Source organism: Urocampus carinirostris, chromosome 20 (assembly GCF_059441175.1).
Source record: "Urocampus carinirostris isolate Australia breed hairy pipefish chromosome 20, RoL_Ucar_1.0, whole genome shotgun sequence".
Taxonomy (NCBI): domain Eukaryota; kingdom Metazoa; phylum Chordata; class Actinopteri; order Syngnathiformes; family Syngnathidae; genus Urocampus; species Urocampus carinirostris.
Genome location: NC_142368.1, coordinates 26175113 through 26201524, shown reverse-complemented (window position 1 = coordinate 26201524; position 26412 = coordinate 26175113). Strand labels below are relative to the sequence as shown.

The following is a 26412-nucleotide window of genomic DNA, read 5'->3' as shown; positions in this document are numbered from 1 at the left end:
TTGAATGGATCACTATCGGCTAAAGTTATTCGGAGATCAAGGGGCGGATCCTTTTTATCATTTAGAGGCTGCCATAGGCTTAAACGGCAAAACAAAGCCTGCAATTGGCCAAAAAAGACGTGTCAATCATCAGTTGAATGGATCACTATCGGCTAAAGTTATTCGGAGATCAAGGGGCGGATCCCTTTTATCATTTACAGGCTGCCATAGGCTTGAACGGCAAAACAAATCCTGCAATTGGCCGAAAAAGATGAATGTGTATAGCACGTGGTTGACGGCTTACAGAAAGCATTTTTTACTATTCTGCATTTGTAAATATTTTAGTCCCCTGGATTTACTACACTCACGGATATAAGAGGACCACGGATGCACATTATTATGAACACAACGACTTCGGTGAGCTACTATAATATATATTATCCCTGTATCTTGTTTCAGACTGAACTCGATGTTTCTGTGATAAGCGGTGCAGATAATGGATGAAATGGAGTGTCTATTTTTAAATTAAACTCAATTCCAAGTGTTTATTGTCATATGTACAGTGAAGTTGCGAGCGAAAAAGAAAATAGAAAGTAAGGAATGGTTGGCATTTCTTGAATCCCAAGACTTTAACCTTCCGAATGATGGAACGATGCATTTGAGTGACATCGTACGGACACTGCATCCGCACGTGTTCTCGACACGTATTTGCGTCTTTGCAAGCTTTCGGAATGTTAAGGGGGTAATAAGTTTGACTGAACTATTTGACTGTTTTGTCGACGTTCCCATTGTAGCCCCTTAAAATCCGGTGCGTCTTATGTATGTCAAAAATAGGACCAAAAACTATTTTTTCAGGGTGCGCTCTATAACCCGGTGCGCCTTATAGTGCGGAAAATACGGTATATATATATATATATATATATATATATATATATATATATATATATGTATATATCGAGAGAGAGTCATTCCAAATACTTTAAGAAACATTTTCAGAAAAACCGCCAAACCAGCTCCTCAGACAAATCAGCCGATTTTATTTCACTGTGTGACGTTAGATGATTTAATCTAATTTATTAAATAAGAATAATGCCGGAGCCTGTGTCCATTATTAACAATATACCAGTTTCAACTTGCCTCCCACAATGACTTATGACCATTGAGGCTCATTTTGACCTTCGTTTCTTTCATACAAACTGGTTTCAAATCAAGGTGTTATTTTGTAAAAATGTCACAAAATACTGCAAACAAGGATACTGACGTATTTATCTTTGGTGCAGATGTTGCTGGCAGAGAGTAGTGCGCTGTGTGCATAGATCAGACCACCCCTACCACTCACCCCAACAAATGGACCGGACCAATTATTTTCAGTGCTACATTTGCTTTGCACAAGTCGATCTCCATTACAGACGAATCAGAATCAAAGCAACACAGATGAAATTTGCTTGAGTATACTTTTTTTTCTGAGCCATATGTACTCATGACAAGAGCCATGTATGGCACGTGAGCCATAAGTTCCCAACACCTGCATTAGAAGTCAATTTTACAATGGACCACTGTGGATAACTTATTTACTTACTCCCTCGAAGCAGCTCCCTTCATAACCTAAATTAAACTTTATTACAGATAAAGTGATGTTCATGAAATTTAGCCCAAAATTGTGTTCAATTAGATAATGATTTTGTTGTCATAACCATAATGACTTTTTACTCTTCTTCTTGACCGCTGAGGAATGCATTTTGGCTATTTTACAGTATCTGAACACATGCACGTTTTTCGTTGTCACTCTGGCCATGATTAGACGTTTAACAGTGGATCTGGCAAATAGCTGCGACACAAACTTGTGAAGTGGAGTCCTTCTTTCCACAGCAGACGGCTTGTGATGTTTGGGTGTCACTGCTCGGGGGGAGAGATATCCGCCACATTTTGTTGTTCGGCTGCCCGCAGGCCCCGACTTGTCATTTCATTTATTCGTCTGTACTTCTTGGCCTCCATCCTTCCCTCCAGCCTTGTTTCGTTTTTGTGAGGCCCTCTCCTCTAACTCAGGCTGTCTCTCCAGGACACCCGTCTCGTCTCCACTTGTTCCTTAATCATGCCTCTCCAGTCCTTCCTCAGTTCCTCTTTTTTTCTGTATCCTGCTCACGATCTCAGACTGTTTTAGAGTAAATAGTGTTTTGCCTGTTGAGCTCTATAATAAGGGATAAAAGGTTGTATAAAACTGCATAAAAAGTGTTAACAAAAAATACTAGGCGATACCGATATTAGTACTCAACAATACTCACCCGTAGTAGAATATGGAAAATGCTAAATCTTTTTAATATGATTTGGTAAATTAAGAAAAATGATTGCCATGTATTCTGTTACTTTTGAACATATTTTTCTTATTTTAATAGAAAATAGAATTTCAATAATACTTTTTCAAATCATGTTTTTCAGTTGAAGAACAAATGAGCATTTTTTTCAATTAGAAAATCAAGTTCAAATTTTGTGAAATAACCAAAGGATGGAATTGCATTAGGTCATTTTAAATGCTTTTCTTGTTTAACTATAAAAACAATTTTAACTTAAAAAATAAGAAAATCTTAAAATCACTTTCCCCATTTCAAGCATGATTTTTTAATTTATTATTTTTTACCAGAAAAGGTAACATTTTTATTAAAATAAAGCAAACAAGCCTTGGAAAGGGCAAAATTATCTGCGCTTTTTTTTTAACTGGATAAAAAAAAATCAAACATTCAAATAAATATTGCTTGTGTAGAGTATCTATATTAAGATTTGTTAGCATAATTACCTTTTGGATAGTACCAAATTATTTCAATGTATTTTAAAACCTACATATGTGTTGCTACTTTGCAAATGAAATAAAACTAAAAACATGTTGTTTATTGTTTTTTTTTTCATTGGTTGGAAATTTGGACCATAGAGCGCACCTGATTATAGGTCGCACCCAGTACAATTTTAAAGGAAAAGGCATTTTGTACATACACAAGCTGCAGCTCACTATAAACCACATGTGCTCACATTGAAACGCGAGACATTTACATGGAAAGACGGTACACAGAAAGCGTTTTGATAATAGTCGGTAAGACCATTTCAAAATATGCTCAATATAGAAACTTCAGAAACGATCAGTCTGGCGGGCGTTAGAAAAAAAAATGCATAAATTAGCTGCAGAGTGGAAAGCATGGAAAAAAAGATGAGTCTTATTGTCTGAATTTTTTGTTTTTTGTACATAACATTTGTACATAAATTGTCACACGAATCACACAGCAACAAGAGTATCTGCAAATACTGGTACCTCAAAATCTTGTATCAATTTAGCTCAATAGTGTTACCTTGTATCAGCACTTCTGTACAAAACATATCAGATTCAGATTCAGATTCAGATCTACTTTATTGTCATTCTAGTACACGTGTATACAGAACGAAATGTCGATGGATCTGACTCCCACAGTTTCCCTCAGTGTCCTTCAGTGTACAGATATAAATAAAGCTGTATTGTGTTATTTACCATAGTGCCGATAGTGCAAGAAGAGACGCTAACCAGATGTGCAAGATGGGCAGTCAGGTTAACAAGTCAGGTACACAGTACCATTATATTGTAAACAATAACACTGTAAGTAATAACACTGTAAGTAACAATAGTGCAGAGATCAAATGTGCAAGGAGTGGCAAGCTATAAAAAAAACTGCCACTAGTGCAAAAGTCAAATTAGCAGCCGTTTAGATTTAAGTTAACTATATGTTAGATTGACCATTTAACAGTCTAATGGCCAGGGGGACTAGACTATTGCGGAGCCTGGTGGTCCTGCACCGCACACTGCAGTACCTCTTCCCAGAGGCTAGCAGAGTGAATAGTCCATGATGGGGGTGAGAGGGGTCCCCGGTAATGTTCTTAGCATGGGATAAGCAGCGCTTCTGGCCAATGTCCTGAATGGAGGGAAGTGTAGTCCCGATTATTTTCTCCGCTGTCCTCGTTACCCTCCTCACACTACCCCAGTCGGTAGCGCTGCAGCCTCCACACCACACAGAGATACAGCTGGTCAGGATACTCTCTATGGTGCCCCTGTAGAATGTGATGAGGGATGGTGGGGGCAGGTGGGCTCTCCTCATCCTCCGCAGGAAGTACAGGCGCTGCTGTGCCCTCTTAACCAGAGATGCAGTGTTCACGGACCAGGTGAGTTTGTTTGTGATGTGCACCCCTAGGAACTTGATACTGCTGACAACCTCCACAGCCTTGTTGTTGATGCAAAGTGGGGCATGGTTGGGCTGGTTTTTCCTAAAGTCGACAATGATCTCTTTAGTCTTGTCAACATTCAGGACCAGGCTGTTGTCCTTGCACCAGCCCACCAACTGCTCCACTTCCTCTCTGTAGGCCAGGTCGTTGTCATCCCTGATGAGGCCCACCACCGTTGTGTCGTCAGCATACTTCACGATGTGGTTTGTGGCGGACCTAGGGACGCAGTCGTGTGTCATCAAGGTGAACAGCAAGGGGCTTAGGACGCAGCCTTGGGGGGAGCCCGTGCTGAGGTAGATGACATCTGAACTGTTCTGACCTATCCGCACAGATTGGGGTCTGTCACAGAGGAAGTCCAGCAGCCAGTTCCGCAGGGGGGTGTTGAAACCCAGAAGCCCCATTTTGTCTACCAGATGTTGTGGGATGATGGTGTTGAATGCTGAACTGAAGTCCAGGAACAGCATCCGCACATGGGTGTTCTTCTCCTCTAGGTGTGTCAGGCTCAGGTGAAGCGCAGAGGAGATGGCATCCCTGGTGGAGCGGTTTGTCCTGTAGGCAAACTGAAAGGGGTCGAATGAAGAGGGGAGACTGGAGGTGATGTGATGTGCTCTTTAACCAGTCTCTTAACCATATTGCCTGCTCATTAAGAAAAGAAAAAAGATTGACCTGATATCACAACCTTGGGTGAAAAGGGAAACTCTGTAAACAAATAGTACCTAAAAAACTTGAGTCAGACTCATCCACATCAAAAACTTCCACCGAATCAATCACTTGAAAGGATGTGAGGGTTGGGAGTGAAGTTTAATCCTTCCCATTGGGAGAAGCCCAAGGGCCATCTATGGATTCACAGTCATTCGTCTCCTGTCCCCTTCGAGTGTGTGTGCGGGTGTTTATAAATCACAAGTCACAGTTTTATTTGTATCATCTTCAAATTGTATATATATCTTTCGCAAGACAGTGTCCTTGGAACCGCTGGGGTGTCTTAGTTTGCGGTTTCTATTCGCTTTTTGTTGTGTACTTCACCTGCTTTCCCCATATACCAGCGGTATCTAAACTTCAGAAAGCTGAAAATGTGTGACGGCTCTCCTTTAAGCTTGGAACTCTTTGAACAGTCTTTAATAAATTCACCCTGCGTGAAACACTGATACAACTAGAAATTTAGTCGGATTGAAAACCCCACCCAGAAAAAAAAGTACTAAGCAATTTTAAAGACTAAAGTGCCAAATTAGTATTTTTTTCTCCTTAAAATAAATTATGTTTATGGCAATTATCCATTGTTCAATTGTCTATTTCTAAGTGTGATTAAACTGCAGTATATTATAAACCAGTGGTTTCCATCTGGTGGGTCATCACCCAAAAGTTGGTCACGCACCAGTTTTCGGTGGGTCGCAGGCCTTTGCCCAGGAAAAGTACCGCTAAGAAAGAAAAATGGCGGGTCAATTACACAGTAAATGGAGATAATGCTCTGTCCGATCTCTTGTTCCTGTTCAGTCAATCATCCCACATATCATTTTATTGGGGCTTTGTTTCATTTATTTTTTCTGCCTAATATAATGGGTCAGTATATTTATCTTTATCATGTGTGGAACTGAGTAATTATCATTTTTTAAATCACTGGTACCTAACTGGTCTGACTTGAGACCATTCCACTCTAAAGACAAGCCACTACCCAAATTAAGAAAAAAATCCCACTTCTCAAATGTATCCAATTATAGGACAAGGCAGTTTAAAGCAGATATTGTAGAATACTTTCACCTTTTTTGTTTCCAAAAACAAAATGACCAGCAACAACCGACTTCAAGTCTCGTATATGCTTGCATATAAGCGTATTGTTTACACCCTCTAATAGCCCCAGACTAAAAGAAATTCAAAATATTAAATAATCGTGTACTTAAACATCAATAGCTATTTATTTAAGTATTTTCTAAATATTAATTTACTGGTACACAATTTCCGTATTTCGCAATTGTGTTCTTCTTCGATCTTTGTTGTCATGGTTTTCAACTTTTTCTTCCCCTCATGACTAACTTTCTTGGGACCAATTGTTATGGGCAGAAATAAAAAGAAAACCAGATTAATCACTATAAAATAAGATGGGGCCCCCTCTTGAACGTGCCAATTGATAAAAGAGATCCATAAGAACATTATCACCATCTACTTTCTCCATGTTTTCTTCTTCTAAGCTTTATTTTGGCAAGGACAGGGCTGTGACCCACTGAAAACAGGTCTGCAACCCAACTTTGATGTCCCTACCCACCAATTGAGAAACACTGGTTTAGATACGTGATTATTTTTGAATGTTTTGGTTAAAAAACATTTATTTGTATGAAGCTTTTTTAAGGCAGTTTTAAGGGGTCGCTTAAATACGATACAGCCTTCCATGCGAGTACATATGATACTTAAGGTTGTTTTGATTTTGCTGGTCATTTTGTTGTGTTTTTTTGAAAAAAAAGGGGAAGATATTCCACTAGCTATACTTTACCTGCACAATTCTTTAATTTGATGAATTTGAGAAGTTTTTTTCCTGATTTGGTTCGCAGCTTGTCATTAAGGTGAAATTGTGGGTCCTCAAGTCAGACCAGTTGAGAACCACTTGTATAAACAAATATGAGTATACAAATAGACATTGTTCAGTTTTTTAAGGACACCCCCCCACACACACACACACACACATACAAACCCACACGAGCACATTCTCTCTCAGTCAGATAATGATGCTTTTTAAGGCACAAAGCAGAACTGATTCATGTGAACATGAGAAATAAATGCTGCTGTCTCTGTCTCGGTTTATGTACGCGTTATGAACAAGTGCTGATTTGTTTCGGTCAAAGATCGTGTCACGGAGATACACTGTGACCTGACACACAGCCTCACAACTACATGCATACATGCACTTCTATGTAGTGTTACTTGAGTGTGTCATTGGAAGTGGCGTGCGTAATGTCAAGCTAGCCACGGTTATATGTACGTTCAAGTACGTGCGTGGCAATTTTCTCAGTTCATGCGTGACCTCGCGTGTCGCTCATTTTGAGGATGCTTGTTAGCCTGTCATCCTGGATAGACGCACTAGGCACGATTTTACATTGGAACATAACGTTTATAAGTAGTACTGAAGAATCACTCATGTTAATTTGCAACTCTTAACATTTTTAATAATGCTCGAAATGGAAGCACAAATAGTTTGGTTTCTGTGTACAAAAGGTTAGTTTTCACGGTAGGAACAGACAATGCTATTTTTTTAGTGGAGAAGAGGACAATGCTGGATTTAATGTCAAATAAGAAGTTAGATTTTGTGATAAAAAATATTAGTCAAGTTTTTGTTTAAGAAGAAAATAGTAAATGCAAAAAGATGCAAAATTTTTCGGATTTTTTGGGGCGGCAGTAGCTCAGGAGGTAGAGCGATCGTTTTAGGATTAAGGGATCCCAGTTCGAATCCCGGCTTGTCCGTGTTACATGCCGAAGTGTCCTTGGGTAAGACACTGAACCCCCAATACCCCCAATAAGCAGGTTAGCGCCTTACATGGCTGCACAGATCACGGCCGCTATTGGGAAATGTGAAGCACAATGTAAAGCACTTTGGGAAGTCATTGACTTAAAAAAGCGCTATATAAATGTAGATCATTTCATTTCATGTCTAAAAAAGACAACACTAGTTTTTATTTTAAGTAAAAAAATCGAGGTTTTAGAATGGAAGGACGAGATGCTTGCCCTGCGACTGGCTGGCAACCAGTTCAGGGTGTCCCCTGCCCACTGCCCGAAGATTGCTGGGATGGGCTCCAGCACCCCCGTGACCCTACTGAGGATAAGCGGTGCAGATAATGGATGGATGGATGGACGAGATGCTACCATTAGCGTAAAAGAAGAAGAAGCACGGTTTCAATGTATCCATCCATTATCTGCACCGCTTATCCTGAGTAAAGTTGCGAGGGTGCTGGAGCCCATCCAAGCTGTCTTGGGCAGGGGACACCCTGAACTGGTTGCCAGCCAGTCGCAGGGCACACAGGTACAGACAATTCGCTTGCTCATTCAAACCTAGGGACGATTTGGAACAGCCAATTCATCTGAAATGCATGTTTTTGGAATGTGGGAGGAAACCAGAGTGCCCGGAGGAAACCCACGCAAGCACAGGGAGAACATGCAAACTCCACACAGGAGCTTCGATCTTATGATCTCAGAACTGTGCCGCACACGCGCTAACCACTGCACCACCGTGCTGCCCAGTTTTCAATGTAGAAAATGTTAATTTTTTAGCAAATAACACGCTAGTTTTTGAAGAAAAATAAGAGCATAGTCTTATTAGTGAAGAAGATGATGCTAGCTTTCTAACCCAGGGTTCTTATGGGGGCTAGGAATTTTTAAATGCTTGAATTTTAATGATGTATTTTCAAGGTCGGAAATATAAATTGCTTTAAAAGGCTTGAAATTGTTTCTTGGCAGTCTGACTCTATAGACCAGTGATTTCAAACCACTGTGCCGCGGCACACTACTGTGCCGTGAGAGATCGTCAGGTGTGCCGTGAGAAATTATCCAATGTCACTTTTTAAAATTTTAAATTGTATAAAACATTTATTAATCATTTTCTGCAAATATGATGTCATTGTCAAGTGTCTGTGCTGTAAAAACTGTGGGTATTGTAAATTCTATTTTAATAAACATACTGTTCAGTGTCATTTTAAAACATTGTTGCTTAGTGGTGTGCCGCGAAAGTTTTCCAATTTAAAAAAACTGTGCCCTGGCTCAAAAAAAAAAACACTGCTATAGACAATGCAATAAATGAAGAAGAAAAAAGGGTGACACTGACACGTCTGCTCTGGTGTCATCATGTTGTTGTCATGTGAAGTGTCACTGCCCCCTACTGGTCGTACCCAAGAGGACAGCTCCATTTAGAAAACCTGCTGTTTTGGTTTGGCTCAGTGAGAAGAGCTCTTTTGACCCCAAAATGTCTCTTCAGATGTTTTGGTTTTTTAATGATATATTTTTCACAATAATGAAACATTATGCACCTAATTATTTAGTAATTAGTCATTTAATAGGTTTCGAAGGGTATCCCTGAAAAACACATAAAATATAAAATTGATCATTCCCAGATCTAAAAAAAAGAATGTGTAAAATACAAAACAACTTTAGGTATTCACACAACAGATTTAAAGTCGAACAACAACACAAAATCTTAAAAATACAAAACAATTAAATACAAATTAAAAATATTAACTCTTCAGTGCTATAAATACATGATAAAATGCAAAACAATTAACTATTAACAATTCAATTTTCACCAGTTTAGACATATATCCTCTGAAAAACACACAAAATATATGTTAAAATAAGTAAAACAAAAAGCAAAGAATCAGCAGTCTAAGTTTGAAAGGTTAAATGCACTCTGCTTTAAAGCAATCAATATCATTAAAATGACGGCAAATTTTGCTCCTTTTTCTGTTTTTATGCATACAGAACTTTTTTCTTCTGTATTGAACTCAATAACACCTAAAGAGGGGCAACACGGCAGCTCAGTGCAGCACAGATCTGAGGTCATGGGATCAAATCCAGCTACTAGCCTTCCTGTGCCGAGTTTGCATGTTCTCATGCTTGTGTGGGTTTCTTCTGGGCACTCTGGTTTCCTCCCACATTGCAAAAACATGCATGTCAGGTTAATTGGCCAGTCCAAGTTGCCACTAGGTGTGAGTAAGTGAGTGTCTGCCTCCGTGTGCCCTGCGACTGGCTGGCAACCGGTTTAGGGTGTCCCCTGCCCACTGCCCGAAGATAGCTGGGATGGACTACACCACCCTCTCGGCCCTATTGAGGTGCAGATAATGGGTGGATGGAACACCTAAGAGCCCTTTCCGTATTTGTAAACAAGTGTGATGTAGCCAAGATGCGTATGCATTGTTGAAGCAGAATGGTCAGTTTATTGCAGCCCATTGACATGAAGATCGTAGATAATAGAAAGGAACAGCATGAAATAGCACAAAGTATGTGCTAACAGCAAGATTGCAACTTTATTTTAACGTTAACTTGAATCAATGCTGGATTTCTTTTCATGAAGGTCCTGGAAAAACAAAAAACTGGCCATGATAGTGCTTGAAAAGTGCTTGAATTTGGCCATGAAAAAGGTGTATGCCACCCTAAAGACTATAACAGTAGTTTCCAAAAAAGATGAAGACAATGTTAACTCTCGGCGCAAAAGAATAGGACAATAGTTTTCAGGTAGAGGCGGAGAACAAGGCAATGCTGTTTCCGGCAAAAAGAAGACAATAGGTTTTACATAAAACAAGAAATATTTTTAGGATAGAGACATCAGCAGTTTTAGCAATTTTTTTGCATTGATGAAAACACTGTTTTTTTGGCCAAGGATATGAAACTTTTCAGCATTGAACCACATGCGAACTTGGCATGTCCAAAGTCTGTCCCGGGGCTCAGTTATGGCCCTTGATAAAATTTTTATTGTCATTAAATTAATATGTAGCCCGCCAGTAATGTTTGTTTATAGTTCACGGATCCCTTAACTGCCTGGGTCGTCAGGGCACCAATGAGGACACAACTCTGGACAGCCTTCTACACTGTTGGCCGCAGTATAAAATTAATTTCTACCCCAAAAAAATACTACCATTTCACCAGATGGTGGCAGTAGCCATTTGGCCACCTTGCCGTTGGCTTTCAGTGAAAATCTTAGCCCACTCCATTTCCGTCATGGCGACTGTAAAAAAAAAAAAAAAAGGAAAGTTGACTGTGATGGTCGTTGCTTCCAGGACAAGTGGAAATTGGAGTATGTTTTCATCGAATTCTGAAACAACTGCGTTCGCCTAATTTGCCGAGAGACTGTGGCTCTTTTCAAAGAATATTTAAGAGGCACTGCCAGACGAAACATGATGACTACAGAAAGCTACCTGGAAACACACGCTGTGAAAAGGTAAAGCAACTAAAAGCTGTTTCAACAGCACAGAAGGCCTTTTCATGACACCCTGTCAGTCAAATGAAAATGTTACAAAAGTGAGCTACGACGTTACGAGGATGATCGCCAAGCATGGCAATCCTTTCAGGGAGGGTGAATTAATTAAAAGATTGTTTAGAGAAAACCAGGCTGAAAAGTCGGCCCTCACACATTTTCAGTTTACCAAGTCTAGCAGCTTTCTGAAAGTTGGGACACTTCTGCCCTACACTGTAAGGTAAAGAGCTCGATTCAAACTTCACTTCCTCACTAAAAGTTAGCGCGTCTTCTTATTTTGTCCGATTTGTCGTCCAACGACAGCCCTAACGCAAGACCCGCTCCAGTTTGAGTCACAAATGGCATTTTGATAAATGAAATGGCCGCTCAGAAAAATATTTTCAGCCGGCACGGCCAGCCGTCACCCGGCTTTAAGAAAGTGGACGTGTATGCAGTGGGACGTACGGCGTCTCTCCTAATCCGCTTGCGATGGCGCGAGATGGATTTGCCCATTCCGCTTTCTTTTCTGCTCTCTTCCCTCTTCATTTTGCCTCCACTTACACGGCTGAAAAGCTGCCCTCACATCAATCATTGCGGATTTGCGCCGCTTTTTGTCAGCCAAATAATTTGCTGTCTCACCCACGCCTTTGTGTGTCTGCCAAGTGTGCGTCACTCCTGCGGCCCCCGTGGAAAATATACGTCATCACTCCGGAGGTCCTATTTATAAAAATATTCATCACCGGAACGTAATAAATTTGGAAATGGTGTCGAGGAGAATTATGGGATTAGAGCTTTGTTCTATATAAAAATAAAAATATGACATATTTTATGTTTAAAACTGAACAGATGTGTCAAATGCAATATTGCACAACCGTTACGATACAACGTTATCACGACAACCCTGTATGTAACATCCCACATGCTGACATTGTTGTGTAAATACCATGTAAATTATAACTATAGCCTTATTCCCCTTGTTTTATAACATTATCTTCTCTGTTCCTTTATCTTCTTGCTCATACCCTCACTATGTGTAAAACTGGAGTGTCATGCCCAATTTCGTTGTCACAATATGTTAGCCCATTTGTAACAATGACAATAAAGGTATATTCTATTCTATTCTATTCTATTCTAAAATGTAGCAACAACTAATCACTTACTATTTTTTCAACTAATATAGTAATTATCTTAATTGGCCTCATTTTATTTTTTATTTTACCTCTTAAGCTGTCATTTTTCTTTGGCTTTTGTGAATGAGCAATAAAGTAAAATTATCATTTTTCATCTTCAATTGATGTCAGAGCCAGTGACAATTGAATTTGTAAATCTGCTTTGAATTTTCTTACATAAATTCATAAGTGACCGCATTCCCGTTATTTGAATAATTAATGGAAACATTTGATCTGTCCCATCTATCTCTCTCTCTCTCTCTCTCTCTCTCTCTCTGTCTGTCTGTCTGTCTGTCTGTCCCTATGTCTATGTCTCTCTGTCTCTGTCTGCCGCTGTCTGTATCTCTATCTCTGTCTGTCTGTGTTCTTTCTCTGTCTGTCTCTCTGTCTCTGTCTGTCCCTCCATATCTGTCTATCTGTCTCTCCATGTCTCTGTCTGTCTCTCCATCTGTCTCTCCGTCTGTCTCTCCGTGTCTCCTTGTTTATTTGTCTCTCTGTGTCTATGTCTCGTTTCTATCTCTCTGTCTGTCTATCTGTCTCTAGGTTTCTATGTCACTCTCTTGCTCTCTGTCTCTGTTTCTATGATTATGTCTCTGTCTGTCTCTGTCTTTATGTCTCTCTCCGTCTCTCTCCAACTATTTCTCTTTCTCTCCCTCCCTTTCTCTTTCTCTCTCTCTCTCTCTCTCTCTCTCCCTCTCTCTACCTCTACCTCTAACTTTTCATCGCCATGTCTCATTCTCTCTGTCTCTCTATCGCCACCTCTCTCTCTCTCTCTCTCTCTCTCTCTCTCTCTAATATGTCTCCATTGCTGTATCTCTATGATTGTTTTTCAAATTATTCATTCAGTGTTGGAGCGGCACAATTTCTTGTGGTGTGTCTTGTACAGCCTGGTGGCGCCCATCCTTCTTCAGGCCAACATATGATTCCATCCACTCTCAAACTGGGGACCTTTCACGTGTTAGGCGAATGTTTAGATTATCATTTTGTTTAAATTATTACGTTTATTTTATTTAATCCTCATTTGTGCTTTATCTAAAATATGGTGTATTCAACATCTTTTTTAATCACCATTTGAAGGAAATGTGTTGCTTTAGTGTTGATAATCTTGCCACAAAATGGTTTGAATTCCAAAAATGTATATTGGTTAATTTTCAAAGAATATGATATAAAACGGTGTAATATCCGATTCCTACACTTACTGTAATACTATGTCACATGAGCAGGAAGTTGCACGCATATTTATAAGGAAAATAGACAAAAAGCAGACTGGTTGGAAGTAATAAAAATGGGTCAGAATAACATGTTCTCTTGTGTGTATGTAAACCTATTCAAACCTCGCTTCTGGTTGGAATACCATGGGAAAACTATCGTGCATGTGCAGATGTGGCATTTTATACCTATTTTTTTGTTTTTATTTCACTGTTCACACACTCCTATGAAAAGACTATAAATGTGATCGATATTTTTATTTGCTTTTCTTTCTGGTATCTAATTTTATTTCTTACTGGTGTTCGTTAACGCTCATTGTTATCCAGTTTGACCATCCCAATACCAGACGATTAAATCACATTTTTTCCATTGTATTCATTAATTTTAGGCAGTTATATTCCTTGTGTTCACATGACAATATAACTTAAATCATTACGTCTAAAAAGGGAGTGGGATGAAGAAATCGTATTAAATCCCACCCCTTTTCCCTTTCTATAAAAAACTTAAAGCAATATACATTAAATTTCCTGCCAGTTTTGTTAAACTGATATTCCCAGCAGGTGCAGGTTTTTACATCTCACAGGCAACTCATACAGAAAACAATAGTTTTTGTAACAAAATAAAGCATTCATATCTGTGGTACTACAGGTAACAGACCAATAATATTACATAGTATTAAATGGTGTATGTACAATGTATGATATACAATAAATACATTACACACACACACACACACACACACACACACACACACACACACACACACACACACACACACATATATATATGTGTTTACATATACATATATATATATATATATATATATATATATATATATATATATATATATATATTTACACAATCATACAAACATGCATACATACATACGTACACATAAACATATATACACATACTCACATACTTTATCACAACAATATACCAACAATGTAAGAACAATCACCAAGTAGGGACAACATTCCCAAACAAACATACATAACAGCACACCCTTGCAATGAGTACTGTGATCATACCAACTGTTTGTAAATGAATTAAATCTGTAAATATTGTTGCATTGTTTCAGTTAAGTCAAGTCAAGTCAAATTTATTCATATAGCCCTTAATCACAAAAATGTCTCAAAGGACTGCACAGGATTACAGTTACAAAATTACACAATTACCTGATCTTAAACCAGCATGCGGGCAAGGAAAAACTGAAAAACCTCAGTGTGAGGAGAAAAGAGAAACCTTGAGAAAGGACCTCACATGTGGTAATCCCCCTTCCAGGATTGACCAGGGTGAATTACAATTAGCATTACTGTAAACATAATAGTAAACATTAGGTAAGATGTTGAAAATGTCCGGAAAGTGCATGACATCAACGACGCCCCCAGCCTGCAAACCAGTCCAGAAAGTCTATGACGGCCACGACGCTGCCTCCCGTCTCTGCCAGCTGGTAAATGCAGGGGTTGACATGCTGCAGGTCAGACGCTGGTCCGCTGACCCATCCCAAATCATCCTTCTCCTTCGTATCAGCCAGGCAGGCGTCGGAAAAAGACAGGACAAAACAGAATATGAGGTGGGCATCAATCATATGCTTTGGAATAGTAGTGTGTCTTAAGCCTCGATTTAAAAACTTCCGTTGAGGTTGCAGATCTTATCTCCAGAGGCAGGGCGTTCCATAACACCGGGGCCCGGATGGCGAACGCTCTCAAGCCCGCAGACTTCTTGGCTCTCGGAGTCACGAGTAGACCGGCATTTTCCGAGCGCAGACTCCGTGCAGGAACATAGGGGGAAATCAAATCGGAGAGATAAGAGGGTGCAAGCCCATGCAAACATTTATATGTTAATAAGAGAACCTTAAAGTCACATCTTAAGTGGACTGGGAGCCAGTGCAAGTTGGCCAATATAGGAGTAATATGCTCAAACTTTTTGGTCCTAGTCAAAAGTCTAGCTGCCGCATTCTGAACCAGCTGCAAACTTTTAATGCTAGACATCGGGAGACCAGAAAGCAATACATTACAGTAATCAAGCCGAGAAGTAATAAACGCATGAATTAAAATCTCTGCATCTGATTGGGACAGCATCGAACGAATCTTCGCAATATTACGGAGGTGGTAGAAAGCTATTCTAGTAATATTTTTCAAGTGTAACTGAAACGACAGATTAGGATCAAATATAACACCTAGATTTTTGACCGAGTCACTATGGGTGATATTACATTTGTCTAGGTTCAGGGTAGTGTTTGAAAACAACTGACGACAGTGAGCTGGACCAATAATCAACATTTCAGTTTTTTCTGGGTTAAGGCGTAAAAAATTATTTGACATCCATCTTTGAATCTCAGTAAGGCAAGCCTCCAGATTTCTAAAACTTAAATGTCCAGTTTTTTCCAGTGGCACATACAGTTGAGTGTCATCTGCATAGCAATGGAAGCTAATATTATACTTGCGGATAATGTCACCAAGCGGGATCATATAAATACTAAAAAGAAGGGGGCCAAGTACAGAGCCTTGAGGAACACCACAAGGGACATTAGATTGTTTAGAGGTCAGATTGCCATAGTTAACACATTGCATCCTGTCTGACAGGTAGGACCTAAACCACGAGAGTACAGTTCCTGAGATACCAATGCGTTCTAGACGAACCAATAATATGTTGTGGTCGACCGTATCAAAAGCAGCGCTGAGATCCAGCAGCAGTAACATTGATGAGGCACCAGAATCTATTGTTAAAAGGAGATCATTGGTTACTTTAGCAAGGGCTGTCTCAGTAGAACGATTTACCCTAAATGCTGACTGGACAGTTTCAAAAAGGTTATTTTCTGACATGAAGTCATTTAGCTGCTGTGCAACGACCTTTTCAAGTAATTTCGCAAAAAATGGCAGATTTGGCACTGGCCTATAATTACCTAGGCTTTCTGGGTCAAGGTTAGGTCGCTTAAGCGTGGGTTTAATGACGGCAGACTTGAAGGCTACAGGAACAATACCCGAGGATAGCGATATATTAATAATATTTAAAACTGATGGTCCTAAGATCCCAAACAGATCCTTCACCAGTGAAGCTGGAAACGGATCAAGCAGGCACGTAGTTTGTTTGGCCCTACTGACCATCTGTGTTAGATTATCAAGGGACAAATCATTGAAACTGGAGAATGTTTCTGAACAACCGCTGACACAGTCCATACCTAACACCTCCATATCTTTGATATAGGAGGAGGAAACAGAGCGTTCTTTTAAAATTTCATTCCTGATTAGTTGAATCTTTTTATTAAAAAATTCCATAATGTCTTCAGCAGAATAAGTGCAACCATTTGGGTTAAGTTGTTGTCTGGTAAGTTTCGCCACTGAGTCAAACAAAAATTTCGGATTATTCTTATGTTCAACAATAATCTTAGAGAAATACGACGCTTTAGCTGAGGCAAGAGCTACTTTATATTTCAGCAAACTGTCACACCAGGCCAGTCGAAAAACCTCCAGCTTAGTAGTGCGCCATTTTCGTTCAATTTTTCTGTAACTTTGTTTGAGTAACCTAGTTTCTTCAGTAAACCAAGGTGTATTCTTCTTGGGTCGGAATTTATACTTTAGGGGCGCCACAGAATCAAGAACATTAACCAAAGCAGTATTGAAGTTGTTTGTAAGTGAGTCAACAGACCCAGTGTACGGAGGGAAGGCTGCAGTTACCGTAGGTAATAATTCTTTTAAGGCTAACACCGTTTTAGGGCTGATATTGCGACTGCTAAAGCCTAAATTTTCCTTATCACAGTAAACATTAAACAGCACCTCACATTTAACAAAATAGTGATCAGAGATGGCATTAGGATACGGTAACACTGTAACATTTGAGGCTACTACGCCACGGGTCAGGACGAGATCTAGAGTGTTCCCATCTTTATGAGTGGGCACATCAACTATTTGATTGAAACCAAATGTATCAATCAGTGACTTAAATGCAATTGCAAGTGAATTTGATGGGGAGTTTATGTGAACATTAAAATCACCAATAATTACAACATTGTCCGCATAAGTTACTAAGTCTGTTAACAGTTCCGAAAATTCTTCCAAAAAATTTGAGTATGGTCCAGGTGGGCGATACACAACAACTAAATAAATTGGTGTTGACATTAAGGACCTCATAACAAGTGCTTCAAACCTTTTAAAACTAGTAGGGGTATTAGAAGTAAATTTCAACCTATCTTCCGATATAAGAGCAACACCTACACCTTTTTTGCATGGTCGTGCCAAGTGCGAACTCACAAAGTTAGGGGGAGAAGCCTCATTTAAGACTACAAACTCATTTGGTTTTAACCCGGTCTCACAAAGGCCAACAAGGTTAAGATTGTGTTCATTAATAAGATCGATGACAAGTAAAGCTTTGGAGGCTAGTGATCTAATATTAAGAAGGCCAAGCTTCAGCACTGTGGACTGAGCTGAAACCTTTCGCGAATTTTGAACCTTAATGGCAACCTTAGTGGTAACCACCACAGGATTAGACTGCCGGTCCCGGGTCTTGTGCCTTGCATGACGGCAGACGCGGCCCGAATTCCATACCACAGGAATATTGTTGACAGGTGGAGTAGCAGGATGACTATTGTTAGAAAATAATGTTATTTCTTCTCCCTCCTCACCTAACAAGGGAGAAACAGAGGTAAGAAGCACAGAAGAAGATGCTATACAGTAGAAGAGTATAAATCAGGGTGTATGGTGCAGTCAGTAGAACGCTCTAAACTACAAAAACTATGTGAATTGCATGAATCTAGCATAGCGCTAGTTAGCTCTAGCGTTACAGACTCCACACCCATGGTTACAGGTTCGCTAATCACCTGTGACCTGGCCTGCACTAGTGTACCCTGTCATGGAAGGCTTAAACAGTAATCTATATTTTTAGAAAGAGTGAGAGCACCTTCCCAGTTAGGGTGAAGGCCGTCTCTCCTCAGCAGGTCAGGTCGGCCCCAGAAAGCAGGCCAGTTATCCGCAAACCTAAATCCCTTCTGATTGCAAAAACTTGCCAGCCACCGGTTTAGCGAGACTAGTCTGCTAAACCTCTCATCATTGCCTCTCGCAGGCAAGGGGCCAGAGACAATTACTCGATGCCGACTCATCTTTCTGGCGAGATTACAGGTCCTAGCAATATTTTTCTTTGTAATCTCAGATTGTCTCATTCTAGTATCATTAGAGCCGACGTGAATGACTATATCGGTGTAGCTAGCCCTGTCCTGGTGTCTAGGTTTGCTCGTCAGCTCCCTCAAATTAGCCTCAATGTCGGGTGCTCTGGCCCCAGAAATACACATAACCGTGGCTGGGGTGCTAAGCTTTATGTTACGGGTGATGGAGTCACCTATAACAAGGGTGCGGGAGCCAATAGACCGGGGTGGAGTGGGACTAGCTAGGGGGCTGAACTTGTTATGCGTCTGAATTGGCTCACCGCGATTACCATGCCGTTTAGGGCTAATGCTAACCGGACTAGTAGGTTCGCTACAACCCACGCTAGCAGTGGTGTCCGAGGCACCTAACATTTTCCGTTTAAACTGCTCTAGCTCACGGACACGTCCCTCTAGAAGGGCTACCTGCCTACGGACACGGGAGCAACCTTTACAGCAACCCATACTCACTTGTAAGCGTCGGATGCCAAAGAGCGTCTTAGCAGCCGTGGGAGGGGATGCCCTTCAACAACGATCAGCAGCAGCTTCCGACTGTAAAACAATTGTGCGCGGCACTTACCTTGCGCCAATCGTCCAAAATGCTTACCCGAAACTTTTCAACTGTTCAAGATAAAAAGTCTCAATCCAGAATTCTGCTATAGTAGGAATCTGAAACAATCTCGTAGACGCGACGACGTGAGCAACACAAAATTCCCGCCACTCGATAACCCGGAACCGGAAATTGACACACAAAAAACTTTAAGTGTTATTTAAACTATAGGGATTTTATATTCATTTGAAAGTATAATAATCTCAATTGACAGATGTCATATATGGTATAGTTTTTGAACATTTATTTTCATTAGAATAATATATCGGCACAAATTTGAATTTAGATTAAATAATGAAATTTATAATTGATATATAGATAAATACAACATAAAACACAGAACATTTTCACAAATGATAAAAAAATACATGAAAAAGTCTTAAAATCATAGATTGAGAATAATTTTGAATATTACTAACAATATAATATTAAAACCATATAAATATAAGAATACAATCATAAAATAAATCAATAAAACACTTTTTGATCTGCCATCAACAACGTCAGACAATTTTCCTCATCTCGATTATATTTTTAAATATTATAATATCATTAAAATATATATTCTTAATATACTAAATTATAAACAAGAACAATTTTGAATAAAATAAGAGAAAACATTATGAAATGAAATGAAATGATCTGCATTTATATAGCGCTTTTCAAGTCAATGACTTCCCAAAGCGCTTTACATTGTGCTTCAAATTTCCCAATAGCGGCCGTGATCTGTGCAGCCATGTAAGGCGCTAACCTGCTTATTGGGGGTAATTGGGGGTTCAGTGTCTTACCCAAGGACACTTCGACATGTAACACGGACAAGCCGGGATTCGAACTGGGATCCCTTAATCCTAAAACGATCGCTCTACCTCCTGAGCTACTGCCGCCCCAAAAAATCCGAAAAATTTTGTAGTAAAATACAGTAAAATAAAAGTCTAGAATATGTGATGTCTTTAAAATATGACGAAAAAAATGATTAAAATAATAAAACAAATAATGTTTATTTTTTTTTTAAATTATGTTTTTAGGTATTCATTTTCTCTAAACAACATAATTTCAAACTCATGGCCTGCAGGCTAAATGTGGCCCGCCACATCATTTTATGTGAGCGGTGAGACAATGCTTGGCTCAATAGAAAAATGAGGGTCAATCAATGACTTGCAGTTTTAAAAATGTCCAATAGTCTTCAGTAAAGTTCAGCTCCATTCCCAAAACTGTATTTGGTGACTGCCATTATTCAACCCGAGGACTTAGAAAACAAAATATCGAGGAAAAAAACTCAATAATTGTTATAATCAAATAGTGCATCCCTGATTAATTGAATTATGAACCTCTGAAAAGACCCCCAGTCCTCCAGCTTTGGCACACTGTTCAGTCTTAGTACCATGTAACCCTTGAATTAAATGAGTTTGGAATCCCTTCTATACAATGTTGAAGATCCACTGTGATGCACTTTGCACATTAAAAATACGTGTTTAGAAAAACCTACCTTTATTAAGGCTAATATCAACCCTGGTACCTAGTATCGGGCCTAGCCATTTCTTTCAAAAACATCTTTGTTTTTAATCAGTTTCGGTTTTCATTTGCTGAGATTATCTAAACCTGAAGTGATCAAATAATCACCTTTCGCTATGCGTGTAATATATTTCTCGAGCAGTCGTGCTTTCCCAGTACTGACAGCCACATGAACTTTGTGATTGGGGTTCCAACAGTGAAGATGATACCTTCTTCCTCTTCATTTGGGTCAGCACAGTTAATAACAGGCTTAGTGAGCTCTCAAGGGAGGATAGCACCAATGCCTTTTGTCACTGCCAGTGTGTCAGCGCCGCTTTTGTCCCTTTGTTTCCGTCCCCCTCTAATTCCGATCTCCCTTGCTTTCAGACTTTCTTGCTCTTTTGCACTCCCCACGGCGGCTTTTCTTTTATTCCGAGCTACGGTCATTGGGTTGCCATGGCGAACGCTTTGACTGCCTTCTGAGTTGAATTGTTGAGATTAAAGAAGTTGTTCGTCTCCATGGTCGGCAGAGTACAGCAAGGTCAATTACAGATGAATATGAGCTGCATTTTTAGCGGCCTGAACCTTAGAAGAAAAAAATTATATTCTTCTTTTTTTTCTGGCCTTCATTACAGCCTCTTTTGCATTTCCGTTTTCTTCTGTCAGGCTTCTATGACAACCTGATGGCTAGCGTACAATTCTGACTAAAAGGCGCAACTGATTGTAAGCCGCACCTAGTAATTTCTCACAGGAAAAAACATTTTGTACATACTTGATCTGCACATGATTATAAGCCCCCATTTAAACATGATATATTTACAAAGAAATAAATTTAATAATATATGGTTTCTTAAGCCCTTAATGTTCCGACATATCAACTGCAATTTACTTTCAAAGTGTCAGAGCAACATACCCCGTTTTGGCTCTATCTCCCTAAAAAATCCTTTATATAGAAGCTCATTTAACAACCTATGTTAACTGTTGAGACACTCTATGATGAAAACTCACAAAACACACTAAACACCCAAAAACGCCAGCAAACCACCCAGACCAATTTGATAGGGGTGAGTGGAAGGGATGGGCAAAGCAATAAACACAGCGCACTCCCTTACACCCCTCGTCCAGAGCTGTCTGCGCTAAAGGTAAATACATCTGGTTTGCAGAATTTTGTGACATTTTTACAAAATGTTCCTGTATGCAAGCTACATCTACAAATGGCACTTTTAAACATGTATTAGTGAAGCAAATGGTAAATAAATTATTCTAACAAACAATTCATTGACCAATTGAATTTAAGAGCCAAATATTTTTTTTCAAAACTCGTCTCGCCTTTTGGGAGCACCACATACATTTTTAGATCATTATGTCAGGAAAACGGATAAAAAAACTTGTTTAGTTATTCTAAAGGGTGGCTACACACACTTTAGGTAAATTATTTTTATCGTTTTGATAGTTCAATATGCTTTAATCAAGGCTTGGATTTTGGGGTTTTTCTTTTACTATTCATCTATTAAAGAAGGTTGAATAGAACACAAAAACACTAATAATGCAATCAAATAAAGAGAACTGGCACCATTTGGATAGACAACAATATTGGCTTGAATATTATGTTACTGTATTTTGACAGAGTTCCCCCCTTTTACGTTCACACTGATACCAATGCCTAGCAACCACGAGATGTTCTGCAAAGTTCTGCTTTGATGAAGATGACGGAACAGGCTTTAGCTTGTTGGCTGAAGAGCGATGATGAATCATGGTAGGCTTGGAAGCCAGTTTGGACGAGGACCACAGGATGCGGAGTGTTAAAGTGTTGACTGCTGGTGGCTTGAGGCTTCTCTGAGGTTACCGGCTTTGTCCCACTGGTTTGCCCTCTAGCTTGATCAAGTTTGGCTGCTGACTTGGCAAGGCTCTCTGGCTGCCCGTTGAGCTAAAACTTGCTCAGGGCGGCCTTGGTCCAGTTCCTCCCGTTAGGACATGCCCTCTTGCTTCTTACTGGCCAAAATTCAGACTGCCCTTGCGAGCTGAGACCTGTACCAGCTCTGGTTTACAGTCTCCTGGGAGGGGTAGACCCCCTGTGGTGGACGGCAACCTTTGATGCGCAAATGCAGCCATAGCCCCCCTTCCCAACATCACATTCCAGCAGTACCAGTCAAATAGCATATCTATGTGATTGACTTAAAACACAGTACAGCTATCTACTTCACATATTTTGACAGTATTTGATCATTTTTTTGACATAGCAAAACGGAAATCTGAACAAACGTTGAATACTCCACATGGAAGGGGTATAAATTATGGACATTTGTAAAAGCCCATGCTAAAAAATTAGATAGCGTTTCCCAGTGGTATATTGTAACAGGAAGACCTTTCTGAACCAAAAAATGTAAACTGCAGTACATATTACTGTAATTTTTACCCAACATCTATGTGGGAAGAGATTTGTCTCAACAAATCTACAAATATATTTGTGATGTACTCAAAAATACACACTGAAGATCATCCATCCATTATCTACACCACTTATCCTCAGTAGGGTTGCGGGGGTGCTGGAGCCCATCCCAGCTATCTTTGGGCGGTGAGCAGGTGACACCCTGAACTGGTTGCCAGCCAGTCACAGGGCACACAGACACAGACAATTTGAACCAGCCAGGCAATTTGAACCAGCCCGGCGTGTTTTGGGAATGTGGGAGAAAACCAGAGTGCGCGGTGGAAACCCACGCAGGCATGGGGAGAACATGCAAATTCCACCAGGGGAGGTTGCAGTAGCTGGACTAGAACCCTGCACCTCTGCACGCTAACCACCTAGCCGCCATGCTGCCCTACTGAAGATCAAAAACGCATAACTAAGTAAATCACATATATATCCGTAGCTCTGCAAAATACTAATTCACACGAGATTTATTTTTTTATGGTGCTAGAGAAAACAGAAAATTGGCTTGAATTTGGCCAAGTAAAATGTGTTTGAACCCTGTTATAAACACTTTATTTGTACTTAAGAAAACTACCACATCTAAAATTGATTTCTTGAAAATGTTTGTGTTAATTTATTTGCCTTCAAAGGAGTTGATTGTGGCCACAATGCCCCCCGGCCCATAGTTTGAACACAATTCAGGCCCATCCTCTAGAGATAAGATTTGGCGCGCACGTTTATATAGCAGCTCGTATCAGCATTCGCACTATTACAGTAATAGCCAATTTGTTGTCTTGTGTTGTCTAATCTTTTACGTTTACCGTATCACTATTAAGTGCCAATTGGATGAGATGGGCCATTGGTGCTGGGGGGCAAGTCGATTAATCGTAGGGTGGGGACGATGCAGCCCCTGCACGCTAGCTTTACTATGCCTTTCAAGTATGCTTTTACTATCGTCCAGAGTCCAAATCAGCAAATGATGTTAGATGGAGAATGAGTGTTAGTCAATAAAATAGTCAGTACAGTGTGTGTGTGTTTTCATTCAACTGTGAAATGGGCGATTCTTCCTCCAGGTCTAAGAATGCGTGCAAAAAATGAAAAAAAAAAAAAAGGTTTATAGAAGCATTAAATCCGCTTCCATACCCTAACACTCCAACTTCTCCTTTCTAAGCTTGCTTCTTCAACATTCTCTGTTTCTTTCTGTTTTGAAAGCCCTCCTTGAAGAATGTTCTGGTTTCTGAGAAAGGAATGAATCCTACTATCATGCTGACAATGCATTATGCTAGATACTGTTCGGACGATTATGTATACTTGACAGATATACCCTCACTTTAATTATGTTTGTACAGTTTATGCAGTTTGGTGAGTGAAAACCATAATTCACTAGTTGTGCTGGACTGAATTTACAGCATCTTAGATAGAAAATTAATTTTCATAGGCAAGAGATATGCAAAAAAAACATTGTTGTAATAAAAGGGAAATACAATATTTTAAATGTACTCGGTGGCCTTGGGGGTAGGGCGCCCGCCCCGACACTGGGAGGTTGCTCGGCCGGGTCATACCTAAAACTTACAACATTGGTACTCATTGCCTCTCTGCTTGGCGCTCAGCATTAAAGGTTGGAATTGGGGGGTTTGGTCACCTAATGATTCCCAACACATCAGTTGGGTTGAGCGAGGGGGCTGAGAATCCCCAGCTCAGTAGCCTAGATGGTAAGGCGCCCGCTTTGAGACTGGGAGGTCGGTGGTTCGCGCCCCGGCCGAGTCATTCCTAAGACTTAAAAAGTGGTCGGCGGCGCCCTCTGTTGGCTGCGGCTGCATCGGCTCGCTACAACGGGTCAGGTGCAATCGACATTTCGTTCTGTGTACATTGTTACACAGAATGACAATACAAGGAAATTATTATTATTATTATTATTATATCAATCTCCCAGAAAGAGACAGATATGCGAATGTGCTTGACTCTAGCCTCCTCCCATTAAGATGATAAATAAAGTATCTCTCTCTCTCTCTATCTCTCTATCTCTCTCTCTCTCTATCTCTCTCTTTCTCTATCTATCTATTGTTGATAATTTTTGCCCGAAGAGAGTTGTTCAAGTTAAAAGTTTTCACTTGAGAGACGCGTTGACATTTACTTTGTTATCATTTCATCAAAAATGAAACTCAAAGGATTTACTAATTGATTTTATGTTAAAATAAACTCACGAGTTAAAGATTTCACTGGAATTAACTCTAAATGAATCTCTAAAGGTATTTAGACTCTATTGTGATTTCATAAAAAACCTTGAATTGGATTTGACTTACTTCAAGGTAATGCTTACACAAATTAATGGAGTGTTAAATGAATTTAATTCAAAGCTTTTACTGGAGTTAACTCGAGTTAAATATTCAAAGTTGCTTTGAATTTACTTTGATTTGCTATTTCAACCAAAAAAAACGTTTGTAGATTTGGGTTGACTGAAGTTCAAGCTTATACTAATAGTAGTGTTAAAAATATTTTACAGGTTAAGGCTTGAATGGGAATTGAGTAAGTCCTCGCAGTTGCTTTGACTTTTACATTGCTTTAAGATTTTGCATTTGAATGATTCAAATAAAAAAAATACTAATTAAAGTTGAAAGTTTAAATAGAATGAACTCCAGTTAAATCTCCAGAAATGCCTTGACTTCTTTGATGTGCCATTTCAACAAAAAAAAGCTTTAAAGTTGATTTGGGTTTACTGAAGTTAAAGCTATCATTTCACTTAAGTTAAAGCTTTTACTGAAGGTAACTTGAGTTAAATGTCCAGAGTTGCTTTGACTTTACTTTGATTTGTCATTTTACCCAAGTTAAACTTTTACTAAGTGAAGCAGTGTTTAAAAAAAGTGACAAGTTAAAGTTAACTTGAGTTAAATCCTCATAATTGCTTTAACTTTGATTTGTCACATAGACAACAAAAATTTAAAGTAGATTTCAGTTAGTCAGGTCAAGGCTTTTACTAATTAAAGCAGAGTTAGTAAAACTCGAAAGTTAAAGCTTTAACTCATACATATATTGTGGGAAGGATTTGGGATACGGTAATGTTTAGGATTTGGAAGATGGCTTTCCTACTATAAATGGCATCATCAGTGTCTGCCCACCTTTTTTGCTGTATCAGCAAATTCTGCTGTATAGTTTATTTAATAAACATGTCACAGACCAGGAACAGAAAAGGGACCCAATAGCGTTCATTTTACTCAGCTTTATTTAGAAGGAGGAAAGAGCTTGCACCCA

At 39.5% G+C, this 26412-nt stretch overlaps 1 protein-coding gene across 1 annotated transcript in view; it reads left to right on the top strand.

Annotated features, from left to right (window-relative positions):
- lama2 (laminin, alpha 2) overlaps positions 1-26412 on the top strand; it is a 278494-nt gene that overhangs the window by 93404 nt on the left and 158678 nt on the right. The window lies entirely within an intron of this gene.